A 10887-nucleotide genomic window follows, 5' to 3' on the forward strand; every position below is an offset into this window, starting at 1 on the left:
TTCAGCTTTGTCATTTGAGCTTCCAGGGCCTGGATCTCATTCCTCAGCTTTTGCATGTCCAGGCTCGGGGCCTGCTCTGTTGCTGGTGGTGCTGCTGAAGTGGATGTTGCTGCCTGTTCTGCTTGTTGAGGAGGAGGAACAGTGATTGGAGCAGTTTCCTCAAGGTTTATTACTTCAGGAGGAGGCTGGGAGGTCTGACCTTCTTCTCTTTGCTTCAAAGCTGCCTGTAGTGCTGCCTGTGCAGCCTCTGATTCTCCCAGCTTTTCTTGTGTCTGGATTAACTGCTTATATAGAGACACCAGCAAGGTTGAGGCCTCTTGATCATGCCTCTGCTGGGCAACCTCATCTGTTTGGGGGTGGATTGTGGCTGGCATTTTGATCTTTTTCTTCAAAGCAGCCATGTCTGCATCCCTTAACTTCAATATCTCCTGGATGCCCTTGATATCTTTGGGATCATGCCCAATCTCAATAATTATATCTTCTAAGGACCTAATTCTGTTGTCCTTAGCCTGTGATGATGCCCTTTCCAACTCAAGTTGGGCAGCTGTATTATTAAGGCTATTTTCCAGCCTATAATTGTCCAGTGTTTTGTCAGCCAAGGAGGCATAGACCATCTCACCTGTTTGCTTATGCAACTCAATTTTATCCATTGGGTGGATGTCTTTGGCAAGGACCTCAAGATTGGTCCTTATATAATCTGCATGAGATTGGGGCTGTGCTACAACTGGCAAGAAATGACTCATGATCATCTTGCCTTCACTAACATCAAAAGCAGACATCAGTCTTTGCTGGTTAGTGGGAGCCATTTTCAACAAATGATTATAGAGCTGTATTTTTATGGGCTCATTTCTTTTCTTTATGTCTATGAACTGCTGTTTGATGCTCAGTTCACCCTCCCTCTGCTGGCTAGAGGAGCTGACTTCTCCTCCCACAGTTCTGTTTTGTTCCTCTTGGAAGGAACTTGCAGATGCTTCCCTGCTAGGTGGGCCCATGCCCAGAGACTGCCCTGTTGGAATTTCCTCATCAGAGAAAGGGTTCAATCTCTGTCTTTTCTCACCATGACTTTCTGATGTGGTCAAGGGAGTCTCTCTGTCCCTTTTTCTGCCAGTATCCTCCTTTTGTGGAGTTTGGAGGATTGATGCATCAACTGATGTTTCTTGCCTAGGAGGCACCGTATTTTGTGCCTGCTGTTCTGTGGAAATTGGGGCCTCAACTGCCCCTTCTTGCTGTGGGGGCTGCTCTTTATTATGCTGCCCTTCCTCTTGCTGCAATTGTTGTTGTTGTTGTACCTGTTGCTGCTGTTGCTGCACCTTCTCATGCGGTGGCTGTTCAGTATCCATCTCTTTTTCCTTGCCCTTGCTAGATATATCTTCAGTGGCTTTGGGTGCTTGCTGATTTACAGTCGAGGAGGATGCAACTGCTCCCACTTGTGTGCTTGGCAGTGAAAACACCTGTGAACAAAGTTCAAGGTCAGCCATCTTTTTAAGATTCCTCACCGCTCTTTGATTCAGCTCTTCTTGTGTAACCGGCTCTTCTAGGGTTCCTCTCCTCCATTTTGCTTGGTTTGCATGTTTTTCAATGTGAGGGATATTTACATGATCATAGCCAGAGAGCCTATATCTGAGCCTTCTCAAAGTGATGAAGTGGTTGGGGTCATAAGGTTTCCAGAGGAAACTGGTTTGAAGGCCAAGGGACTCAAGCATTCTGTCTGCTTCTCTCCAACCTTCCTCCCTTTGGTTATAGACAAAGTGGCCAAGTTGGTTCCTGACTTTCAACTGTGCTTTCTTACCTTTGCCAGAAAAGTGAAGCACATCAACATTTCCAAACTGCCTGAAGTATTCTAGGGCAAATAGCCTCATAGGCACATATCTGGGTAGTTTGTAGGGAGGCAGCTCACACCCATACATCCTGATGACGGTGTGGTGCTGGTAAAAGTACCAGTCCCCAATGTTGTATGATTTGGATAACTGCAGGATCCTTTGCATTTCATCTGTGAGCCTTGGAGGAGGTGAGCCCATCATCATTGACATAGCTGGGTGGATGAACTGATCTATGAACTCACAATAAGTATAAGGAGTTTCAAATCTACAGTGGAAAACAGATGACCAATAGACCACTGATCTTGGATTGCCTTGGGCATCCTCTCTTTTGATTGGAAAAGAGAATTTCTGATGTTGATGATATAAGATCAAGTGGTAAATGTAGGAGGTATATCTGAACACTCTTTCTCTTGCCAGGTTCATTAGTTGCTCATGTATTTTGTCTGCTATATAGGTGGCATAGTCATAGCAGATAGGAGACTTGCCAGGAGCAAACATGAGCATGATTACCAGCACAGTTTGATCAACAAACTCAATGGAGTTGTAGCCCAAAATAGGACTAATCATGTCTGCCAGATCTCTGCCCAGTTGGTTGAGGTATACTTGATTGATAGGAGGATACTTCACAGAGTTAGAGCCAATGTATAGCTGGTTTAGTTTGGTGACCTGAACATCTGTCATTCTGGCTCCTCGATTTATCAGGTCTACAAGTGATAGAGGGACCAGTTTCTTCTCAGTCCTGACGCAGAGCATATCCTTGATAGCTTCTGGGGTGACATAAAACACAGCTGATCCTTAAGGGTCGAGAACTGCCCTCTGAGTGGGGTCATAATTTTCAGCACACAGATGGATCAAATCAGGGAATTGGTTAACTTGAGGGAGCTTGAAAATAGGGAGGAATGAGTCCCATATGCCCAGCACATCTGTTCCAGCCTCATGCTTGGCCTTCAGTTCATTGAGCAGGTGGATGTGGAACTTAGTACCCATCAGCATTTCCTCTGAAATCTGATAGTCCATGTTTGCCAGAGACTGCCATTACAATTGTCTCTGAGGGGCATTTAATCGAGCAACATTTAATGCTATTGGAGCTACTGGTGGATCCATGACTTCTCCTAGAATTATGGATAGAGTTGCTATGCAGAGCAACACCAAGAGTTTTCTTTGAGGGAGAAATGCGAATTGGATAGAACAGAGGGTGAGTGAAACAGCTGCAGCAATTGAAACACTGTTTAAAGTGAAAATAAGACCAATGTGTGGTCTCAATCTGTCTTTTTTAACAGGTAGGTGCAATTTGAGTAAGTTGTCTCGCGATTGCGCGAAAAAAGTGCAGTTTTTTGTGAAAGTATGGGCAAACAAGGCTCAGCTGGTGTTTTTCGAGCTCACAATTGTAAATGGGGGCTAGGCACCAAGATTTCGCCGGTGAATTTTGAGAGTTTTTTGTCGTTTAAGCTCTTTTGAGGGAATTCACAGACAAAGTAAGCATATGAAGGATTTATAATGGAGAATACCTGGTAAAGAGCGAGCAATGTCACGGATGACTGTGGAAATAGTGCGTTGGATGTCTCCGAGTCGATTTCAGCAAAGGTGGTATAATTTGGATGTAAAATCATGCAGAGAAAGCAACAGATCTTGCGGCAAAAAGTGTGAAAAAACGCAAAAATTGGCCTAAATATGGATTTTTGGCATATTGGCGCGTTTTTTGGATGACGTCAGCATGACGTCATCAGGTGGGGTCAAAGTCGGATGACGTCAGCATGACGTCATCGGGTGAGGTGGCAGGCTGTGATTGGTCCACGGCTATGATGAAGTGGCAAGACATATCAGCATGGGGGCGGACGCAGGGGCTGACGCGACGGTGGGGTGGCACGGACATGGGTATGACGTGGTGGTGACGTTGGCTGGGCGGATCGACTGAAAACCGAGAGCGGTTAGCGGTTTCTCATCGCACCGCTTATGATACGGAAGAGGGATTTGTCAGGCGTACCTCCGATAAACTGTGGGTATGACGCGTGGCGGAGGCCTGACGTCACCCTCTAACAGATATCGAAAGGTATCTGTCGGACGTCGGGGCCGGTCCGATATGGATTAGGGCCGTCCGATCAAAAGCGCTCGATCGGACGGTTGACGGGTCGCTGAGATGATCGGTGGATATGACAAGGGGCGGGATTATTTTAATATTTATTTTCGGGATCAGTGCTGGGCGGAAACTCTTGGGATATGGCGGGTTTTCAAAGGTTTTTTCAATGTCCATTCAACATAAAAATAAAATAAAAAAAAACCCGGTGCCCATACTTTGGATAAACAAAAAAATGGGTTTTTGTTCATTTTTTGCAAATTAAAGCGGGTATAGGTAGAACAAGGTCTTTTATAAGATTTTCTTTGACAACTGAGGGTTTTAAGGGGCCAAATGGATTCAGAAGGGGGGAGGGGGTTAGACTTAGGTTCAACAAAGTGACCAGGTGCCAATTTGATCCCTAACAGAGGATTTATTGGCTATAATGCCAAGGGGAGGGATATTTATACAATGCTTGGGGTTTATACACCATAGTGTTATAATACTAGGGGGAAAGGGAATCATAGGGGAATTATATAATAGAGTTAGGGTTAATATGGATGGAAGGAGTGGATGAGGGGAGATAACACTAAGTTTATTTGAAAATAACTTAGCTTAAGGAGTAGATCAAAATGAAAAGAGTTTTAGACAAGATATGTGGCTTCCAATAGGACCAAGAACCCCTAAAAACCACCAATTCTTTCATGAATATCCACTGATGAGGGGATGTTAGTAATGAATGGAGAGGGGAAAATTGGGAAGTTAGACATGCTTCTCTGCTTGCTGCAACCTGATGGAGAAGAAGGACTTCTCAATTTCACTGATTTTGCTTTGTGAACAAGGCTAGCATACCTTCAATTTGTGGGAGTGACATTTCTGCAACCCCAACTGCCTACCCATCTACTTGCCTAGCATTTTTTGTTTCTTCTTGGAGGGTGCACTTGGACTTGCAGACCCTTATCTGCCTTTTCTTTTCTTTGGCTTTTTCCTTTTGTTTTTCTATCTACTTCTACCCTTATTTCTTCCAAGGTCCCAGATTAAGCTGTTGGGAGCCTTTCTTCTCTACCTAAACTGCTTTGTCTGCCAAGATTAAACAGTTTGGACAGACTTCTTTCTCTATTCTACAACTGAAAATTTAAAACATGGCATGATCCAGATTAGGCTGTTGGACCATCCATCAAAATTTGAGTCTACATCAAGCTATAAGCACAGATTGTATTCTCTTGGAAATATGTGATCTTTGCATTATCAAAGCAGAGCATATTTGGACCTTTTCATTGCCAATCATGAACTATGAAACCTATTGGTATAGGTAGCTAACAGGTAAGTCGTGTTTTCTACTAAGAAGAATTCACTTTTACTGTCTCAACCTATCCTTACTAGTTGAGAAAACCCAATCTTTGAACACAGCTATTGCAACTAGACTACTTCCTTACTTGGATGAGTGGCTTCCATGTGTTTGTCTTCTATCGTCAATAGTTCCATGACCAACCATTTCTTACACATCTAGCTAATAGCTTTGTCAAACAACTTGAATACATAATCTCTAGTTAATCTTCTTTTGTCTATATTTCCATCCAAGTCAACATTGACAAATCCTTGTAAAATTACTTCAATTTCATCCTCAAGCCATTCATGACAATAGATCGCATGATCAATTATGCCACTTCAATAGTTGAATACTCTTTTGATAACAAATGAATTCTCTTTTCTAGGTGTTATTATGTATCTACTTCGTACTTCCTTTGCATGAAAAAAATTGAGTCAAGTGCAAACCATTGCATACATCAAACGAATACAATGTATATATATAAAACAAATAAAATGCATAAATGGATACAATGTGTGTGTGTGTATATATATAATGTTTGAATGCATAAATGGATGCAAAGTCTTGGAAGTCCCCTTGGGCACTTGAAATGTATACTTTATACAAATTAAATTTGAAATTCTAACAAATCTTTGATAGATTTTAGACAAAATTGATCAAAAAAATATAATCCAAAATATAAAATAGTGACATTACTTGAAAAAATATAGCCATATTTTTTTTTTCAATGGTTTGTTAATATATACATATATGCATAGTTAACATTGAAATATTTTTACTTAATATTGACATTGGAATATTTTAATTATGGACTACATTGTTTATATTAAAATGTTATATGTTATTTAAGTTATCAATATATTCTCAAATATATATTAATATATATTAATATATATTAATATTGTATAATAAGATATTTGGTTTATTATCTAAATTGAATACTTTTATTATTAATAATATATTTTTCAATGCAACATATCAAATTTATATTAAGACTTGAATGAATTACATATCTCTCTCTATTTAGAAAATTGTTGATTTATTTTACTTTTGATTACTATACACACACGTGAAGTTCATATTGAAATATATTAATTAATCTCGATGTCTCGAAAATATTTATAAAGAAAACATAAAATTTACTATATAAAAAATTATGGTACTTAAAATAGTAATTTAAATATTTTATTTATGACATTGAAAGTGAATGTAAAATAGTTTTAACACACCTCCTTCATATTGGGTTGTACTATTAACAATGAACCAAGTGAGTGGAGTGAGAGTGGAATTATTGATGTTTTATAATGCTTTTAATTAGAACAAGCTAAATATGTATATTTTTTTTGATCATCTTTTGGTTAGAACAAGCCAAATGTGTATATTCATTTCTATTTTTATTATAGCCAAAATTTTGTTTTTATTTAGAGTATATATATTTTTATTTTAAAACATGTGTCAACTCCACATCAAGAACAGATAGAATCACTCATTTCCCTCATATGGGGCTTTAAAATGCATCTCAGTGCAATAAGACTATCTTCTCAAAAATCATAATCCCTAGATGTATGTGTTGAAATTTTGGTACCACATCTTGGGTGACTACTTTAGACCATAAAGGGGCTTCCTCATCTTGTAGAAAAAATTCTCCTTCCCCTTGATTAAAAATACTTCAGGATGTTTTACAAGACTTCTTCTTCGAAATCACCATGCATGAATATTGTCTTTACATACATTTGTTCTATCTCTAGATCAAATGCTACAACTAGACACATTAGTACTCTAATGAAAGTTTATTTTGTAATATGATAACATTGGTTCTGGAACTTGATTTAGGTCTTGTTTGTAGTTACATTTGGACACTAGTTCTTAACGAGGGATGTAGTGGGGATTTCCCCTTACTATTGTCACCAAGGGGTCAATGTCGAGGGGGTTGGTAACAATTCTTTAGAGCTCCCCCTAGCAGGGGTTCGAGGGAAGTACCTCTGAAGAGAAGTTTTTGGATTTTTTTTTGTGAAATATTGTAATTTCATAGTCAATCTAGACTTTTCATATTAGGTAATAGTTCTGATGGTAGATCTTATGTTAGATTTTTTTCCCTAGAAGGAAACCCTATTTTTATGAGGGAATTGTATTGTGGCTATGTATTATTAAGATAGCATTGTAATTTTGAGAAGATATTGTGAGAGAGAAAAGATAAGGTTGTAGTAAATGTGTTGCAAGTTCTATTCCCTTTATTTTGGTCGACATAACAAAAGGAAGGACTAGCTATTTTACCATAGGCATAGCCCAAATTAGGTGAACCACATATATTGGTGTCTCCTTTGTATTTTTTCATTATATGTTCTATTTCCGCATTCGTTTTGATTTTATCTCCTTGTGATTATATCCCTAACACTTAGTATTAGAGTCAAAGTATGTTTTTAGATAATAAACTCACAAAGGGTTCTTGGTTCAAGTGGGAGCAATGATAGAAGAAATTTCTATGGTTGAGAAATATAACATCCAAAACTAACATCTATGGAAAATGCAAATGACATATTATCTATATTAGAAAAAAAATTATACTATTAGGTGGAATAGCAAAGATTCCAACAACTATGAAAGACAAAGAATGTGAAATTTTTGAGAGAATGGAATCAGGAACAATACTGTTGTGCCTAGGAACATGAGTGGCTTTAAATATTTTGAAAGAAAATAAAGTGCATGGTTTAGTGACGACATTGGCTAAACTATATAAAAAAACCTCAATTTCCAACAAGGAATTTCTTATGAAACATTTATTTAGTATGAAGATATTAGAAGGTGGGTTTTTTTGTTGATAATTTAAATGAATTTAACATATTCACATGTCAATTAAGTTATATAGGAGTAAATTTGATGATATAGGACTCTTTTGATTTTATGTTCATTTTCAGAAATCTAGATTGGCTTGGTCATGGTTGTGACTAGTTTTTTCTTTGGTTCAAACACTTCAAAGTTTGAACATGTTGTTGGTTTTATCCTTAGCGAGGAAATGTTATAGAAAAGCATAGGTGAGAAAACAGGTAATGCTTTTACTGAAGAGAACATGGGAAGAGAAGGGGAGAGAGGAAATAGCTTAGGGAATCATGGAAAGTCTAAGAAGGGGAGATCCAAGTATAGAATGAGGATCGAATGCTAGCATTGTTAGAAGAAAGGATATGTTGAAGTTGCTACAAGACCCTCCAAAATTTTTCCTACATTCAAATTTTGGAGCCTCCTAATGATCGTGTGATCTATCATTTCAAGTCACTAAGTTGTTCCATGCTTATTATTTGATTTCTTCTAAGTGTTCAAGTTCCTTTATAAAGAAATCCTAAGTGTTGTCTTTTGTTAAAAGTAGTTCTAATACACCTTCTAGATAAAGTTATAGCACACTCTCTTGCATTAGTTGATCCTATCTATCATAAGGCTATGCGTTGGACACATCTGATCCACCTAGTGCACTTTTAGGTTGTAGTCAACACTTATGTCGCAAAGACTTGTGCCCCAACTATCGCACTTGGAGACAAGTGTCACTTTGTTGTAATTTCAATGTATACGTTGGTTTTTGGCGTTGTTCATTTTATTGTTATGAGTTTGATTGTGTATGTGTGTGTGATCATGTTCAAAACTTGTTTATATTTAGAAATCAATGCATGTAGGTATTAGGGTTTGATTCCTCTTTTCTTGATAATTATTTGCAATTTATGTTGGCTTCTTTTACTACTTTATAATGTTATATTTCATCAAGAAATTACCAAATTAAATGTATATGAAGATCACAAGAACAAGAGACAAAATATGTAGGCACTCAACCAGGGAAAACCCCCTATCTAGGGGAAAACCTAGCCCAACTCTTCCACTAGTAGATTCAAATCAAGATGAGACAATCCAATACCCTTTTGACTGAGAAAAAAACCTCCTCCAGTAACCAAGCCAACCCTTCCATCAAGTAGACAAACTCTACCAAGTCTTCCAAGTGTCAACTCCTCAAATGAAGCTTTAAACAAGAATTTCACCCCCCTAGCTTTAGAATTTCAGACCTGTAGTGACTTCAAAATTTCATCCCAGATTCTTGTCTAGAAACCCTAGAAAACTTCGCACGTGTGAGAGAGATATGCCCAAGAACTTCGATTTTGTCTTTCCCAATTTATTTCTTCCTTCTCATTCCCCTTCGCTCTTCTTTTCTTGCTTTATAGTTGCAGATCAAACTTGAGATTGAGATGAAGCCAAATAGGTCGAGTTGCACTTCTATTTATACTATTTCTACTTGTTCGAATAGCTGTAATCCAGGCCGAATTCATCAAGACATGGACGACTTGGTGCGGAGGTGACAAATGAAATTTTTTACTCAAAAATAATTCTTTTTACATGATACAAAATCCCAATAAGGATCTAATAAAGGTGACAATAACTCTTTTGAATCATGACAAAACCTAGAAGCCTTCAATGGAAGCTTTGACCTAGAAAATAAATAAAAGAGCATAAAACCCTGCTTCAAAATAATTTTTATTTTACAATAAAAATTCTTTTTCTTTCTTTTCATCAATTGCAATTATGAAGATCGACATTAATTACATTCTTTAACTCTCCCTCTTAACTATGGAGTTATTCATAATTAAATATATATAGGTACATGGAAGATCTCAAAATGATATGATATATGAAGAGTCATAGCACATGTGGTGCTACAGATTAGATACCTAATCAGGGTATCCTAATCAAGTGTGATTAAGGTGTATTCAAGCTTTAGCCACTTCTAGGTATCATCAAGATTTTAAACTCTAACACCAACCCAAGGATTTAGCTACATATCCAAGGCCGGAGCTCAAATACCAATGCCACCCTTCTTACTTTGGGATCTAGATGTCATCATAGGTCATCCAAATGTCCTCCTAATCATTTTGTCTCCCCAAGATGCTTCATCCCTCCCTATCTACTAAATCTATAATATCAACCAATCCAAGCATTCTTATGAAATATTCAAACTTCTTATTTGAAAGAGACTTCGTTAACAAGTCAGCTACCTGCTCATTTGTCAGAATATATTGTAGCTTCACAACCCCATCCTGTAACAAAATTCTAATGTAGTGGTACTTGTTGTTGATATGCTTCATCCTAGCATGAAATACAAGGTCTTCAAATATCTTGATGTCGCTTTTATTATCACAATTTATCACGATAGGATACATTGGTCATCCAAACAAATATGACAAGAGTTTTCTCAACCAAATTTCTTCTTTTCCTACTTTACATGAAACAACATATTCGAATTTAGCACTAATTAAAGCAACATGATATTTTTTTCTACTCACCCATGAAATCATTGTAGATTCCAAACTGAAACAACCACTAGTAGTACTTCTTCCATTTGTCTCACTGCCACCCCAATCAAATTCGGTTAAACCTCTTAGTTTAACTTCCTTTCCATCATACTTCAGGAAATGTTGAATTATTCCATGTAGGTATCTCAAAATGTGCTTGGAAGCTATCCAATTTTCATGAAGAGCATCCAACTAAAATTGACTAAGAACATATACAACAAATCATATTCTAGGTCTAGTATTCACCAAGTACATCAAATATCCCACCAGCTTACGATAACTTGTAGGATCAGTGGGAATAGAGTTAGAGCTTCTCAACTTCTTTAAATTTGTGATAATGTGTAGTATACCTAGGGGGAA

Source organism: Pinus tabuliformis, chromosome 7 (assembly GCF_031772625.1).
Source record: "Pinus tabuliformis cultivar Carrire ecotype Pingquan chromosome 7, CPIR1, whole genome shotgun sequence".
Taxonomy (NCBI): domain Eukaryota; kingdom Viridiplantae; phylum Streptophyta; class Pinopsida; order Pinales; family Pinaceae; genus Pinus; species Pinus tabuliformis.